Source organism: Carcharhinus amblyrhynchos, chromosome 14, assembly GCF_965287045.1.
Source record: "Carcharhinus amblyrhynchos chromosome 14, sCarAmb.v2.hapA, whole genome shotgun sequence".
Lineage (NCBI taxonomy): Eukaryota > Metazoa > Chordata > Chondrichthyes > Carcharhiniformes > Carcharhinidae > Carcharhinus > Carcharhinus amblyrhynchos.
Window position 1 is genome coordinate 21,695,374 of NC_137337.1, and position 17,307 is coordinate 21,712,680.

Below are 17,307 nucleotides of genomic sequence, written 5' to 3' on the forward strand. Positions count from 1 at the left end.
CTAGGGGTAAGCTAACTAATATCTTGAACAATGTCATAGTTAACACCTTGTTTTTGTATTCCATGTTCCAAGATGCAAAATTAAAGATTGTCTCTTTATGATCCATTTGTGTAATTAGCTTTAATGGACACCAAGATCCTTATACTTCTTACTGTACTTATAATTTTACTGTTTAAGGTGCATTTTCTTTCCCGTCTTACAAACAATGCCCAATGTTTCACATCATAAACTTCACCTGTTGTCTATTTGTCCAGTCTGCTACCATATGTTTAAATTCTTGTAGTTTTTCACAGTCCTTTCACAAGACTGTTTAATAGAAATTCACCATATTTTTTGGTAGCTGTCATATGCGCTCTAAGATAATGGCCCAGATTGTGAGGTCAGTGGCAATGAATGATGGCCAACTGTTCATTCCATGTAGCCACAGGCTTCCTGTGGGTGTTTGTGCTGAAAGTTGCTGTGATTAGAGAGCTGGAAACAGTGCTGCACCTTCTGAAGGGGATCTTGGACCTGTATGAACAGGGAAGACAATTGTGTGTCTTTTTACCAAAGTATATGGAGGAATCCTTACTGAGGCAAACAGAGTCTGTCATTAGGGAGTGTAAAGTAGACCAGTTAATCCAATGACAAATCATATAAGGTGGCACAGTGGTTAGCACTGCTGCCTCATAGTGCCAGCGATCCAGGTTTGAGTCACCGGCTGTGTGGAGTTTGCACGTTCTCCCCATGTCTGTGTGGGTTTCCTCTGGTGCTCCGGTTTCCTCCCAGAGTCTGAAAGACGCGCTGTTAGGTGCATTGGCCATGCTAAATTCTCCGCCACTGCACCCAAACGGGCGCCAGAGTGGGATTTTCACATTAACTTCATTGCAGTGTCAATGTAAGCCTACTTGTGACATTAATTTAAAAACTTCAAACTTCATAGAAAGCAAAATAAAAAGAGGGAAAGAAAGATTGGAGGGAGGGAAAAAAGAGACAGAAAAAGTTAAAAACAATCAACATTTTTAACTTTAAAAAAATTACAATAATAATTAAAATCGGAAGGAATGAGATTCCACGTTATAGATTGCTACAGTGCAGAAAGAAGCCATTTGGCCGATCGAATCTGCACTGACAAAAATCCTACCCCAGCCCTATCCCCATAACTCTTCATATTCATCCCGCTAATCCCTCTAATTTACAATCCCGCGACACTAAGGCTCAAATTAGGATGGCCAAAACACCTAACCCACACATCTTTGGACACTGCAAAAGTTATTTTCAATGCCTGAGTTTGTTTGGCAGTAGTTAAGATTTAGCATAGTGCCAAAAATTTAATAAGACCTGAGAAGTCAAACTCTAACTGATTTGATACTTTTATTATGTACCTGTCATGTAACAACTGCAATTTCCTGACCTTCCATGAGTTGAAAACTGGATTTCTCAATGAGAATCCAGTATCACACAGTTTCTGAAGGAGCAAGACAACTTGGGGAAACAAAGTCCTGAATTCCGTGTTTAACTGCACATATGCAGTCATGAGAAGTTGCTTCTCGATTTATATTTTAATAAATTGTTATTTAGAATCAATAGAATCCTACAGTGCAGAAGGAGGCCATTTAGCCCACTGAGTCTGCACCAACCACAATCCCACCCAGGCCCTATTCCAATAACCCAAGTGTGCATCCTAGTTAGTCCCCCGACACTCAGGGCCAATTTAGCATGGCCAATCCACATAACCCGCACATCTTCAAATTGTGAGAAGAAACCGGAGCACCCGGAAGAAACTCATGCAGACTTGGGGAGAATGTGCAAACTCCACACAGACAGTGACCTGACGCTGGGATCGAACCTGGTTCCCTGGCACTGTGAGGCAACAATGTTAATCGCTGTGCCATCATACTGCCACAAAATCCAGGCCAAGATTTTGTGAAACAGTTGGGCAGTTGGCATGTTTTACATGGACCTAAGTAACCAGAAATCCATTTCCATTGTAGAAGCATTTAAAAAAAAGAATGAGAGAAGAATGTTTCAGGGTCAAACCTTCTCTTTCTGCAGCTCATGTTCAATCCATATCGTCCGAGACTAGACGCCACCTGTATCGCTTGTTCAAGAAATATTCTCATCAAATTCCCTAAAATTATCAAATATAATCAATCACGATTCCAGAGTATTTACCTGTCTTACCAGATTCATTGCTTAAGCAATATTTGAATCTAGTTTTAATAGAAGATTGGGCAAACAGGTAAAGACCAGATTAATTAACACCAGCCTGTTCCTCATGAGTAATACAAACAGCACTGTACACAATCAGGACAAAAAGATGCATGATTCTCATTATTAGTGATAAAGAGCACTGCCTATTCTCAGCTCCTGGTAACCAGTTCCCTTCCATCCAGTAAAACTCATACAACAAAACACATTTTTTTAATATCCAGTGGGAATAAGCCTGTTTTATGTACTTGAGATAACCCATTTCCTGGTGTATGTGCGGAAGAATTTCAATATTCTCCCTAAAACAAGATATATTTCAGCAATTCTATCAGGAGCTAGATTTCCTGTTCCAGAATTTTAAGTTAAACCATCATTAATGTGTAAATAAACTTTTACTGTTGCAAATTTCTTGCCTCAAAGTTTCTCTCACCACCACTGCTGAACCTTAGAATTCCTACAATGCAGAAGGAGGCCATTCTGCCCACCGAGCCTGCACTGACAACAATCCCACCCAGGCCCTATCCTCTTAACTGCATGTATTTATCCTTGCTAGTCTACCTCAGAGTAACTAAGGGGCAATTTAGCCTGGCCAATTCACCTAACCTGCCCATCTCTGGAGTGTAGGAGGAAACTGGAGCACCCAGAGGAAATCCATGCAGACATGGGGAGAATGTGCAAACTCCACACAGACAATGACCCAAACTGGGAATCGAACGCAGGTCCCTGGTGCTGTGAGGAAGAGCAGTACTAACAATTGTGCCACCGTACCACACAGTCCCTATCCATTCTTTCATTAGCTGTGGTGAGAACACAAAAAATAGAAATAGGAGTAGCCCAGGCCCTTCAAGCCAGCCCCACCATTCAATGGCTGATTTATGCTGGCCTCATCTCCTTTTCTGTGCCATTTCCCCAAAGTCCTCTATTCCTTGGTCTATCAAATATTTATCCACCTCCACTTTGAATAATTCTAATGCTCCAGCGTCCACCAACTTTTGGGACAGAGAATTCCACTCTCTGTGAGAATAAATTTCTACACACCTCAGTTTTAAATGACCAGCCCTTTATCTTGTAGCAATGTCCCCTTGTTCTAGTCTCCCCCACTAGCGAAAACATCTCACCCATTTACCCTATCAAGCTCCCCTCAGGGTGTTATATGTTTGAAAAAGGTTACCCCTCACTCTTCCAAACTCCAAAGAATACAGACCCAGACTGATGCAAAAAAAAATATTTAGCATATCTGCCATTGCTTTGTTTGCTGTTATCAATTCACCAGCCTCATTCAGTAGTGGTCCCACATTTACCTTAGCTTCCCACTTCCTATTTATATATCCATAGAATTTTGTGCTGTTTGTTTCTCTGCTGCATGCAAGTTTTCTCTCAAAATTCATTGAGCTTTTTAGTGTTTTGTTGCTGGACCTTAAAAACTTCCCAGTCCTCTGGTTTACCACTATTCCTTGCCACTTTGCATATCTTGCTTTTCAACTTAACATTATCCTTGACCTTCTTTATTGACCCTAGTTTTGTTTCTTTCTTGTGGAATCCCTCTTTTTGATTGGGCCAAACTCCTGCTCAGCATTTTGGACCAATTGTTTGACTATCTGCCACTGCTCATCTACTGACCTTTATTTTGTTTACCTAGCTCCCCGTAGACAACTCCTTCCTCCTAGCATTATAATTGTCCTTATTTAAGTTGACAACACTGGTTATGGACCTATGGCATCCACCATCACACTGGATCTGGGATTCTATCATATGGTAGTCAATACTCCCTAGGAGATCCTTAACCACAAGATCCCTTATTAATTCTTCTTTATTACACAAAGCCAAATCTAAAATGACCCATTCCTGGGTAGGTTCAACAATGCACTGCTCCAAAAAGCAATCCCTGATGCACTTTACAAATTCTTCTTCTATGTTACCCTTGTTGGCTTGGTTTGTCTAATCAATATGCAGATTAAAATCTCCCATGATAATTGCAGTTCCCTTCAAACAAGCTGTTGATATTTCCCCATTTATACTCTGATTTCTTGGGGGTCTATAGAGTACTGCCACCCTTATCTTCCTTCCCCTACTTTGAACCCAAACTGATTCTACATCACTATCCACTGCCTTTAAATCATGACGCAGCACAGAATTGAAATCTTCCTTGATAAAAAATACGATGCTACCCCTACCCCTCCACCTTTCCCCTTTGCCTGTTCTTCTGAAACATTGTATACCCTGGAATGTTGAGCACCCAGTCCTGGTCAACCTGCAATCATGTTTCTGTAACAGCTGACAGATCATGCTCAGCTATTGCAATTTGTGTTATCTGCTCATTTATCTTGTTGCAAATTCTTTTGCATTCGATAAAAGAACATTCAGCTTTGACTTTTTAACAGTTGTTTACAACTCTGCATTTGCCCATATTTTTGCTTACATTTCCTGTTCCGGCCTGTCACACTATGACAGTCAAGTACCCCCCTCATGATCCTGTGCTACTCTCTCTTATATACCCCTGAGTTTTTAAACCTACAATTCTTTGAATCCTCCCTTCTAGTTAGGGCTCTTTTACGAGTCTTTGGTGTGACATAGTATTCATATGAGCTGCCCCTACCTATAGTTTTCTGTTGTCACTCAGACTGATCACCAACCTGCCTTTAACTTCTTAATTTTCCAAGCAACTGAATCCTCCCCCTACTCTTTATCTTAAAGTCCTCTCAACATCCCTTATGGTCCACAAGAACAGTGGCCCCAGCATGGCTCAGATGTAAATCTCCCAACAGTACAGCCCCCACTTTCCCCTGGACTGACAGCAACACCCCACAAACTGATACGCACTTCATAGAATCCCTGCAGTGCAGAAGGAGAAGGCCATTTGGCCCACTGAATCTGCACTGACCACAATCCCACCCAGGCCCTATCCCCATACCTCATGCATTTACCCTAGCTAGTCCCACTGATCCTGAGGGGTAACTTAACATGGCCAATCCACCCAACCTGCACATTTACATAGAAACATAGAACAGTACAGCACAATACAGGCCCTTCGGTCCTCGATGTTGTGCCGAGCTACGTCCAAACCCAAGATCAAGCTATCCCCCTCCCTATCATTCTGGTGTGCTTCATGTGCCTATCCAATAACCGCTTGAAAGTTCCTGAAGTGTCCGACTCCACTATCACAGCAGGCAGCGCATTCCCACTCCAACCACTTTGGTTCAAACCAAATCAAATCAAATCTTTGGACTGTGGGAGGAAACCAGAGCATTGGAGGAAATCCATGTGGTCATGGGAAGAACATGCAACTGCACACAGACAGTGGTCCAAGACCGGAATTGAGCCCAGGTCCTTGGCTCCTAGGAGGCGGCAGTGCTAACCACTGTGCGACCCCCACTTCTCCCACACCAGGCCACCAAAACATTACCCTGAGTCTCTGGATTACGTGACAATACCTCTATACCACTGCCTCCCCTTCCCTTTAGGGAAGAAGAACAAATTTACATTTATCTAGTGGCTTTCATGAACTCAAGATGTCCCAAAGCATTTTAACCACTTTTCAAGTGTGATTGCTGTCACACTGCAGGATTAGCAACATCTAATTTGTGTATAGCAAGGTCTTGCAAATAGCCACATGACAACGACCTGGTGATTTATTTTCTTTGTGATGCTGGCTGAGTGATGGAAATTGGTCAGTGTGTCTCAGCCTCACGTTCTCTATAAAAGAAATAACTAGGATTCATGTAAGACATCCAAAAGCACTTTGTAGCCAATGAATTACCCTTCAAATATAATCACTGCTGTAATATAACTAAATGCAGCAGTCAATCTGGGTATGGAGAGGTAGGTCTCATATGCAGCTATGCAACAAATCATCAGTCAAGTTACACTGGCAATGTCAGTTGAGGGGTAAATAATGGGCAGAAAAGTTCTCTGCTTGCTGAGTAAATCTTTTATGTCACTCTGAGAATACAGATAGTGCCTCAGTTCACGTTGCCACAGTGTTTAGCATAGCCGCCTCACAGCGTCAGGGACCTAGGGTTCAATTCCTGGCTTGAGTTACTGTCTGTGTGAAGTTTCCACCTTCTCCCCATGTCTGCGTGGGTTTCCTCCGGGTGCTCCGGTTTCCTCCCACAGTCTGAAAGGGGTGTTGGTTAGATGCGTTGGCCGTGCTAAATTCTCCCTCGGAATGTCTGAACAGGTGCCAGAGTGTGGTGACTCGGGGATTTTCACAGTAACTTCATTGCAGTGCTAATGTAAGCCAACTTGTGACACTACTAAATGAATAAGCTTAAATTTTAACGTTGGATCTGAAATAGTTCTCTGTTCATCATTATTGGACATTATATTCCTATGCCTCTGGAGTAGATTTTGGATTCACGCAACTTCCTACCTCAGAGGTGAGAGCATGACCCGTGAACCAAGAGGGAGAGAAACCCTAACAACATGATATATCTCCCACACACTTAAAAATCCTATCTTTTCAATTATACTTAACTTTTTATTGCCATGAGGTGCCAGTCTTTATTCTATGAAGCAACATTTTGATAAATTAAACACAAAAAGTTGTTCCTCTGTCTGCAGTTTAATTTTCTATTTGCTATATAAAGCTGACAAACTAATACCAATTGTTATTGGAAACACCATGTTGAACATGTGAAAATGTAAATATAGCTCTTAACAAGAGAGTGAGCTCTAATGCAAACCACAATTACTGACAAATCTGCTATTCTTGTTTCAAATAATTTGCCTTGCAGTTGGCTTTTAATAATAGTAGTGTTTTATTATATTGCTACATTTAATTAGTACTTGCACTTAATTGCCAGTTGTTGCAAAAAGAATATAATTTTCCTTGTAAGATTTGAGGAGAGAATTATTATTCTAATTATCAGACTATTTTAATCAACTGGGAGGAGATACTAAACATATATGTTATACTTCTATTAAATCAGAAAATTGTCAGTCATTTCCTGTTAGTTGATTTTAGCTGATCACAAATAAACTACATTGGGGTTGAATGAATATTTTATATTTAGTTCTTTATGGTTCATTTCCACTGTGTTCTGCTTCTTTCAATAAAGACTTCTACAAATGTGATTTTAGACTTTCTTCTTCCCATTTACAATTCTCTGTTTTGGCTGAGAATAGGAGTAATTTTTCTGTCTGTGCACCCCGACATCTGTCTTCAGAAGGAAGGATGAAGCAGCCTATTATGCAGATATTTCCTCCCTCCTGGGCAAGTGCCTGGCTTTCTCTCAGGGCTTCTCTTGGACAATTTGAATGAGACTGGGAATAGTTGGTGAAAAGCCAACTTCATTGTTGAGTTGCGCACTTGGTAATTTTGATCTTATCTGACACATGGAAAGCAAGACAAATCGAATCCGGCCAGGATAAGTGGTGGCGCTGGTGGTGTTTAGAAACCCTACAGTGCAGAAGGAGGCCAGTCGGACCATCAAGTCTGCACTGACTCTCTAACAGAGCATCTTACCCAGACACACTCCCTCCTCCCTATCCCCGCAACTCCACACATTTGGGCAGTACGGTGGCACAGTGGTTAGCATTGCTGCCTCACAGCACCAGAGGCCCGGGTTCAATTCCAGCCTCAGGCCACTGTTTGTGTTGAGTTTGCACGTTCTCCCCATGTCTGCGTGGGTTTCCTCCAGGTGCTCCGCTTTCCTCCCACAGTCCAAAGATGTGCGGGTTAGGTTGATTGGCCACGCTAAATTGCCCTTAGTGTCAGGGAGATTATCAGGGTAAATGGGTGGTGTTAGGGAATAGGGCTTGGGTGAGATTGTGGTTGGTGCAGACTTGATGGGAGATGGCTTCCTTCTACACTGTAGGGACTCTATGATAGCTTGCTAATCTGCACATCTATGGACAGTAGGGGGCAATGTAGCATGGGCAATCCACCTAACCTGCACATCTTTGGACAGTGGGAAGAAACTGGATCATGTGGAGGAGATCTATGTGGACATGGGGAGAACATGCAATCATCTGGGCTCTTGGCCTCACCGGTGGGGCTCCTCGCTGATGTGGGTCACGTGTGGTCCCTAGCAAAGTGGACCTGATGTGAGGGCCTCTCTGGTACAACCAGAGGCAACTGAGGCCCCCCATGTGGTTGGAGGCAGGAGTAGGCAGTGCCCCTTGGGCAATGCTAGCCCAGTACTCTGGCACTGCCTATGTGGCACCATGGCAATGCCAACTGGGCATCCTGGCATTGCCCACCAGGCATTGGGCAGTGCCAAAGGGTGGGGAGGGGCTGGGGCCTGAAGGGGAGGCAGGACGTGGGGAGCTGCATGCTCTGTACCAGGGGTTACCACGCTGGCTATCAGCTGGGATGGGGGGAAACCCGGGGGTGGCGGTGTGGCGGGGGAGTGTTGCGATCGGGGTGGCAATGTGATGGTGGCGGACGTGGGGGGGGGGGAGCCGTGGTGCGGTGCGGGGGGAGCGATCCAGATTCCCAGTTCACTATATAGTCTTGTCCATAATATTACATGGGGAGATCAGGGTGTATACGCCCTCTAGCTTCCCTGTGTGAATAGACTCTGACACTGCCTCACTGGCAAGACTCACACTTCGCTTCATCTCTTTGTCCAAGCGACATAAGGTCGTGTCTGGGAGCGCATCCATAAAAATGGGCATGATTCTCTCCCATTTGCATGCTTGTTTGGGATTTCGAATTGTTTTGGTAAGATTGCCCCCAACATCTGCAATCTTACTTTGTAGAAAATGGAACAGTGAGAAGAAACAAAAATACAACTATATCTATAAAAAGACAACCATTAATGGAATGGACTGACTACCCACGTTCACATTCAGACAAAGAGCCAGTAATCTCTGATAATTCACACAGTGGTACAAGCACTGCTGCTTCACAGTGCCAAGGATCCGGGTTCAATTCCCGACTTGGGCCATTGTCTGCGTGGAGTTTGTACATTTTCCCCATGTCTGCATGGGTTTCCTCCGGGTGCTCCGGTTTCCTCCTGCAGTCTGAAAGACCATGCTGGTTAGTCGCATTGACCCGAACCAGCGCCAAGCTGTGATGACTAGGGGAATTTCACAGTACTTTCATTGCAGTGTTAATGTAAGCCTTACTTGTGACTAGTAAACAAACTTTGCATACGACTTGCAGTAATCGAGAAAAACGTGAATCCTACACAACATCCGAGAGAGCTGAGGACAAGGTCAGGGAGGTTGGTGAAAGCACTACAATGCTTAGCCTCTGAACAAGGGACTAAGGCAGAGAGTTTGGGCGATCTAGGGTAAAGTTAATAGAATTACAAGCTTGGGGGTGATGGGGGATGTAGTGTTAAGGTTAAATATGTAGATAAACAGTATATATCATCAGTGATGTAGGATTACATAACAAGAGTATGCTGAGAGAAAGTTCAATGAGAAACCCTGCGTTAAGCCTTGCACTGTACATTGTAAATTGAATGTTCCATAAAAAGGTAAAATTTTCCAACAGCTCTGCCTCCAGCAGTGTCTATCAAGCCTGATCGGGAACAACATCATCTCAGACCCACAATGATAAAAACAGATGGACTACAATATAAAGCTAGTCTGACATTGCACTGGAGTTAAGTTTCAATCCTGAGAGTTGAGAGATATCCTCCCTGATTAACCTCACATCACTGCATTGTCAGTGCAGGAACTGATTCAATTTGTTGATATTCTCTTCGCACTGCCCGGAACAATACAAAGCGATAGCTCGTATATATGCTTGAAACAGGGGGCGGAATTCTCCAGCCATTCACGCTGGTGAGATTCTCTGTTCCCGTTGGCAGTGTACCTCCTGCCATGGGCTCCAGATGGTGTGAGGTGGCTTCAGTGGGAATTTCCACTGACAGAGGAGAGAGCAGAGGATCCCGCCACTAAGTAATGATGTGCTATCTCCTGCCACTGAGAAAAGCACTGCAGATAGACCGGAGAACCTTGCCCCTGTTAAAACAAATCACTTCCTTGATAATATGTCTTGATTTGCATGGTTATATTCTAACTATTTTGCCAATGCACATTGTTTCTGTTGTGAGCCTGTGGTACTTCAGAAGGATCATCCTTGATTTCTGGGTAGTGTGCGCTGAGAGACTATTAAGATGACAAAGAGTAGGGTTTACACTAGTTATACACTGTTTTTGCCCAATAATCATGTTGATTTAATGGATCACAACAACAGGAGCTGTAGCTGATTTTATCCTTGTGAACAGAATTTTTTTTTAAGTTTATTAGTGTCACAAGTTGGCTTACATTAAACACTGCAAAATGAAGTTACTATGAAAACCCTCTCGTCGCTACACTCTGGCGTCTGTTTGGGTACACTGAGTGAGAGTTTAGCATGGTCAATCCACCAGTTTGATGTTCATTGCTAAAGAAGCCATGCAGCTGATCTGTGCAGACCTGGAACCTTTTGTTCAGTTCCTGTTAGTTATATTCAGTTGTTCCATGCCAACAGCTGAATGTAACTAACAGGAACTGAACAAAAGGTTCCAGGTCTGCACAGATGAGCTGCATGGTGTCGTTAGCGCTGAACATCAAACTGAGGGCAGAGTTTAAGGATAAGGGGTGGCAGATTTAAAACAGAAATTACTTAGAATCATACCTGTCCAGTGAGGCAGCAGTGCTAATCACTGTGCCATCGTGTTGCCCATTCTGCAGAGGCTATTCAGCCCATTGAGCCTGCAGCAACAACAATCCCACCCAGGCCCTATCCCTGTAACCCTACGTATTTACCCTGCCAATCCCCTTGCCACTAAGTGGACTAGTGGTGACTAATGGTGACTAGTGGAGTGCCCCAGGGGTCGGTGCTGGGGCCTCAGCTTTTTACCATTTATATAGATGATCTGGAGGAGGGAACCGAGTGTAGGGTGTCTAAATTTGCTGATGACACCAAGATTGGGGGAACGGCAAATTGTGCGGAGGGTGTGGAGAGTCTGCAGAAGGATCTAGATAGGCTGGGCAAATGGGCCAGGAAATGGCAAATGGAATTTAATGTTGGCAAGTGTGAGGTGGTCCACTTTGGTAGGAAGAATGGTAGGAAGGACTATTAATTACGGGGCGAAAAACTGCAGCAGGCGACGGTGCAGAGGGACCTCGGGGTCCTTGTGCATGAGTCGCAAAAACCCAGCTTGCAGGTGCAGCAGGTGGTCAGGAAGGCAAATGGGATGCTGGCCTTCATAGCGAGGGGGATTGAATATAAAAGTAGGGAGGTCTTGCTGCAGCTGTATAGGGCATTGGTGAGGCCGCAGCTGGAGTGCTGTGTGCAGTTTTGGGCGCCGCACCTGCGCAAAGATATTTTGGCCTTGGAGGGAGTGCAGAGGAGGTTTACTAGGCTGATACCGGAGTTGAGGGGGTTGAGCTATGAGGAGAGGCTGAATAAACTGGGCTTGTACTCGTTAGAGTTTAGAAGAATGAGGGGAGATCTCATTGAGACGTATAAGATGATGAATGGGATGGATAGGATAGAGGTGGAGAGACTCTTCCCCTTCAAAAAAGACAGTAGGACTAGGGGGCACAGCCTCAAGATAAAAGGGGGGCAGTTTAGAACGGAGTTGAGGAGGAACTTCTTCACTCAAAGGGTGGTGAATCTCCGGAATTCTCTGCCCGTTGAAGTGGTGGAGGCTGCCTCGCTAAATATTTTTAAGACGCGGGTTGATGGGTTTTTGATAAGAAAGGGGATTAAGGGTTATGGGGAGAAAGCGGGAAAGTGGAACTGAGCAGTGACAGATCAGCCATGATCTTATTGAATTGCGGGGCAGGCTCGAGGGGCTGGATGGCCTACTCCTGCTCCTATTTCTTATGTTCTTATGTTTCTTATGTTCTAAGGGGCAATTTAGCCTGATCAATCAACTTAACCTGCACATCTTTGGACAATGGGAGGAAACCCACACAAACACAGAACTCTACATAGTCACCTAAGGCCAGAATTGAACCTGGGTCTCTGGCACTGTAAGGCAGCAGTGTTAACCACTGTGCCTTCTATCAAAGGGTGGTGAGTCTGTGGAATTCACTATCCCATTGTGTGGTGGATGCCAGGACTTTTGAGTAAATTTAAGGAGGAGCTGGACAGATTGTTAATTAGTAAGAGTTTGAAGGGCTATGGTGTACCAGCAGGAAAGTGGAGTTAAGGCTGAGATGAGATCAGCCACGATCATATTAAATGGTGGAACAGGCTTGACAGGCTAAACTGCCCAGTCCTGCTCTTAGTTCTTATGTTTTTTTTCTGATTCATTTATAATTTACTGAATTTGGCATATGCAAACCTTGGAAAGTTTTTAAAAAACACTTAGCTTGTAAACCACAAACTCCTTAACAATGAATAGAAAGAGAATTGTTGAAAAGTTTACAATTTGACTCGGTTTACCATTGCATTAAAGGCTATGAAACTTCATTGTTTACTTCAATGAGTGCTCTGTCCAAACACCCCCACCTGATGGATTTGTATATATGACAGGTAGAATTATATTAAATTGTGATAATTTAATTAAGTATAAATCCTGGTCATCATCTGTCAACTTTGTCTGGGTCTTCAAAACACGAGTTTCACTAGGAAGATGATTGCAACGCAGTTAGTGCCGCTTTGGCAGCTTTATTGCTATAGTGTCCGCCTGCATGTCAAAGGATGAAGAATGGATATCACTTACACATGTAACGAGTTTCTGAAATAAATAATTTGCGATCCATTCTATGCAGGCATAAATAAAAACTTGCCACAAAACGGCAAAGGAGTCAAAAGAACACATCTGTGGTTTTAGCAAAGTGCCCGATGCAGTGAGAGAAAAAATAGCTAGTCAAAGATGTCCAATAAACTTTTACTTTCATCAAAAAACAATAAAACTGAATTATACAAAACTAAAGGTACAAAGCAATTGCCATAAAAGTGAGTACTTAAATCTATTGCATAGAAATCAAAAGCAAATATGGAATTAAGTATACAAATGCTAATTACAAGTTGCCTTTCGTTTTTTAATAAGGTTAAATTATATGAAATTTGCATTTCTATTGGGTTCAAGTTATTGCTGCCTCTGAAACATTGATACCTGCATTTACCTAATACATGGAAACAATAATAAGGCACTAAAAAGGATGATGTACTTGGGATACTGTCAGCTAAGGTATTATATACACTAGAGGCTCCTGCACAGGATTCTACCCAATAAAACTGTAGTTATTTTCCAATATTTATGTCACACAGGATTTCATGGTTAATAGTTTGTGCAAAGTGAAAATAAAACATTAATAACACAACTTAAAATTTTTATTTCAAGTGCATCATCCTCTGGGTCATGATTGAAAACTATATAGACATTAAAATAATGCTCACATGATTTAGATCATAGCATTATACAGTGCAGTAGTTGAAACCTTTGATTTGATTAGATGTCAGGTCAATGGTATATTCCTGTTTAATAGTTTGAAAAATGTGAATAAGAGTTTATTAATAACACAGTTTCGAACTGTTTTAACATTATAAATCATGCACAATTGATAGTGGTGATCTTTCAATTACAATTCACTCATTAATATTGCAAAATAACATTACTCAATTCTATTTTAAAGCCGGCTTGCCTTTTGATTAGCCTTAATTTCGAAAAGAAATGTGTAAAACACTGCGGTGTTTTGAGATGTTCACAATACAAATTCACTCTTTTACCCAGATCAGTTTCGCGAAAGATAATTAATATTCCATTTGTTTTGCTAAAAACATGTCAAAACTTGCTGGGGATTATGAATGTGGAGATCTGCTATTTGTTAAAGAAATAATCCTCAAATGTGCTGACTGGTAGTTATTTATCATTAATACTTATAAACATGCAGCCAGTCAGTTGTCTTTGCAATTGAATATTTTATTTGAAAATGAAAACATGGTACTGGATCATTGTGGGAAGTATTGACGCAAGGCTACACGTTACAACTAGAAAACCTACTATACCCAAAATATGTTTCAAAAATGCATTTCAATTCTGTAGCTATTGTTTCTGATGATTTGTTATTCTGTAGAATAAAACTGAAACCAATCAAATGTGTAAAATACTGTGTTGTGCCAATACTAAACTCCCACAATATGTTGTAAAGTTAAATTGAAACAAATAAATCAACTGTCTATTATACTGCACTATGCCAAGAGTAAACTCCACAAGATGTTGTCCGTTAAAGGTAATCAGTCCAACCTTGTATAAGTAGTTCCCAAGAGTCAGAGATATAAATTATGTATACAACATTTTATTCATTGCTCATACTAATTCTCAAGAAGGACATTTCACCACTAAGATGGTTTTTAAAAATAATTACAAAGATCTGCTTGTTTGGTTCTGTGCATTTTGGTACATTTACACTTTTACTAACAACATAATTAGTAATACTTGCTTGGAAGGGGTACTGACATCAGACAAAAGTAATTCCAAAATGCAGTTAAAGCCAACAGCATCTGGTTAAGAATGCCAGAGTTGATTTATTTCCTAACAGTATGATTGATAGAGAGATCCCAGAAAAAATGGATCCCAGCAGTTAGAATCCCTGTGAAACGCTTTTTGATTAATTATGCCTCAATTTTAACTTGAGGCTGCTGACAAACCATACAATGACACCCAGGCAACGTTAATGCTTGCCAAAAAAATTGGCATAAGGTTTTCAAGAACGTTAAGATAATCATTACCAAAACACTGTGCGCTCTGCAACACAGCTTTCAGCTTATAAAATGCATTTACAGATAAATTACTATACTGTGCATACTTCGAGTTTTCTTTTCTCCTGAGTGAAGTTATATTATGCGCCTTCAGCAGAATCAAATTAGCTCTTTATGATACCTGTGGACAATCCTATGGACTATTTTACCTGCAAAAGATTACTGTTCTTCAAGTTTGTAAAAGAAGGGGGTCATTGCTAGGCGGAGCAAATCTGACAGGAAAATGCCTGCTACGCTGAGAGAAATTGCATCCATGGTATGAATATGGGGAAAAGCAGGATTAGGCTATTGAGTTGGATGATCAGCCATGATCGTGATGAATGGCGGAGCAGGCCCGAAGGGCAAAATAGACCCCTCCTGTCCCTATCTTATATGTTTCTGTGTGAGAAAAGCGCTGCATTTCCCTGACCAGATAATTAAACTGGTAACTGGAAGATTCCAAATATTTAAAAGCTGAGAAACTCTTCAGAAAATGCCACAGGCCCACAACTGTACAACTGTTGGGAGACTGAGTTTGTCGTATGAACAATTCCAGTTTCTTAACCACAGCCAATGAATTAGTTGCACTAAGAATGAAAAGGTTTTTCAGCCTGCGCGGGCACTACTTTAAAGTGGATCCGATTTCCATCAATACCATTTTAATGTGATATTATGTCTGGCTCCGGAGATTGTGTCATCTAAAAATATCTTTTGAGAGACTGGAGTTCAATGCAGTGCTCAGTGAAGTCCTTCCTGGGTTCTCGATTACAGTACACAGCCAATAAATGAACAATCCGTTTGTGCAGCACGCTATTAACACCATTTCCAATAATTTTTCATCACAACCACTCATCAATAATGTCAGCTAGACAGATAATCACTTCCGTTCAGTGAGCATTTGACTATCTCCACAAGTTCCTTCCCATCCCTGATTACAATTTTGTGAACAAAACAAAATGTGAAAGTAAATGAATTCAGGAAGCAGCAGGCAAATAAAAAACAGGTAGAGATTCCATGGAGAATATTCAAAAAGCAAAGTGAATTGGACATTATGAAAATTACAACCAGCAATTTCTGATGGGTTACTTAGTAATGCTGATTACTTAAGTCATTGTATCTGGACCACAAACAGGTATTCTTTATTTTATTAATGGAAGTAAAGATTTACATTGATATATCCAGCAAAGGAGGCGCAAACAATATGGGGCAGAGTAGATGAAGGAGGGGACCAGAAGGGAATGGTCTCTATGCTGAAAGAGGAAGGAAATGACAGAGAATTAGCCATTGAATAAGGTGAGGCAGAAAGTGAGGACAAAATGAACCAAATTATGCTTCTTGGAGTGGGTGCATTGCCAAGAGCAGAAGTGCAGGAAATGGAACGAACACAGTCAAGGTCTCTGCTAAAAATGATGGCTGAGGGTGGAAATCCATGGTTGAGGAAAAAAGGATGTGTCAGTAGTGCTAGGGTGGAAAGTTTGCAACATCAGGCCAAATGGGATGGAGGTGGAGAAACTATGAGAATGGAATAGAGTCCTCGCAGGAAATGGGATAGGAATAATTGTAGTTAAGGTAGCTGTGCAAGCTAATGGGCTTATACTGAACATTGGTTGATAGCTTGAGGATTCCCAGAATGTGGAATTGAGGTGACAATCAGATCAGCCATGATCTTGCTGCAGGATGGAGAAGGCTCAAGGGGTTGACTGGTCTACTCCTGTGCACAATACGTATGTTTGTGTAGCGCCTTTCATGTTTGTGGGACAAGTCACAGTTCTCTATATCCAGTGAGCTACTTTTGAAGGATTTTCATTGCTGCAATATAACGTATTGTAATTTTGTTTTTATGTCCTATTTGTTTCGCAAATATACTCAAAGGGACCTCTAGCTGTTTTTATTTATCTGATGCTTCCTGTTTTAATTTGGTTCCAAATTGCATTCTGATTTTAAAATGGCAATCTGGAACTTGCCAAGCAGATTAACAAGAATGCTTTGATGATTGATCAGCTAAGGCTTGTTGGAAGGAAACAATGTCTGTCTAGCTGTCATTTATTGATGAATGGCTGCAATATTTTGTAATTTAATAATATGTTGATCCAATGTTCAGTATTTATTGCTGTTGAGCCCAGAAAGATATGAGAAATTACAAGTTCCAGAGCCATTCACACACTGGAATACATTTATTAAAAATACTCCCCTTGCCTTGAAAAATCCTAGATTACAAAAACAACCTTGCTATGCCGGTTGAAAACTCCCAAACCTCCTTCCTTTAAACCAAGCCTATGTGTACTTAAATTCAACTTTTTAGATTTTTTCCTGTTGATTCACACTCATTGGAGACCTGACTGGATTTGGTTGTCAGCAATCCCCAGGATTCTTGCGTACGTTTAGCAGATATGAGGATCCTTTTATTTTTCCACACCTGCGCTAATCTCCCATGGTGAAGTGGTCAGTTTGCCTTATCTTTATCTTCATCTTGTGGGTGC